Source organism: Penaeus monodon, chromosome 27 (genome assembly GCF_015228065.2).
Source record: "Penaeus monodon isolate SGIC_2016 chromosome 27, NSTDA_Pmon_1, whole genome shotgun sequence".
In the NCBI taxonomy this organism is placed as follows: Eukaryota; Metazoa; Arthropoda; class Malacostraca; order Decapoda; family Penaeidae; genus Penaeus; species Penaeus monodon.
The window spans coordinates 34,973,734-34,974,330 of NC_051412.1; the positions used below are offsets into that span (position 1 = coordinate 34,973,734).

Below are 597 nucleotides of genomic sequence, written 5' to 3' on the forward strand. Positions count from 1 at the left end.
GATGTAGATGTGTTAAGAACATTATAAGAAATAATTGTTAGATTATCATGTAACAAATATATATTAATGATAATTACATGATTGCAGTGATGTGCAGTGCATTTATAGTGAAGTTTTAGAAAGAAAGAGAGAGAGTGAAAAAATAAGTGCTTTGAAATACATATGAAATACATGTAAGATCTGTGAATTTCCTGAAAATATGGAAATGTTAATGGAATGTCTTTTATCCATGTCTGCCTGGCTGAAGTTGAAGTGCTTTGGGTGGAAACGCTGAAGAAAATATACATTGCAAAGTTGAAAAATGATAGTGAAGGTGAAAATTCAAGAATGAAGTAAAAATCGGCTTTTTTCGTTATAATATACTGATTTTTTTTTTTTTAATGTATGGTTACCTGTTGCTGAAATCTGAGAGCAAGGAATTGTTAAGTATCTGTTTCGGGATTTAATTTCTTTACTGTGTTAGATTTTCTTTTTTTAGGGGCTATTGAGGAATACACTGAGTGGATGTAGTTTTGGGTTTTTGGTGTTTGGTGTATTTCTCAGGAGTAATTTATTGTGTTGTGGAAATAGGAAATGGATTCTAGGTAATTGAATAGT

General features: G+C 30.5%; 1 protein-coding gene across 1 annotated transcript in view; it reads left to right on the forward strand.

Moving 5' to 3' along the window:
• Positions 1 to 241: 241 nt before the first annotated feature.
• Positions 242 to 597, forward strand: part of LOC119590804 (roquin-1-like) — a gene marked incomplete at its 3' end in the record, with an annotated part of 42,006 nt that continues 41,650 nt past the window's right edge. The window contains 1 exon segment of the mRNA XM_037939533.1: positions 242 to 329.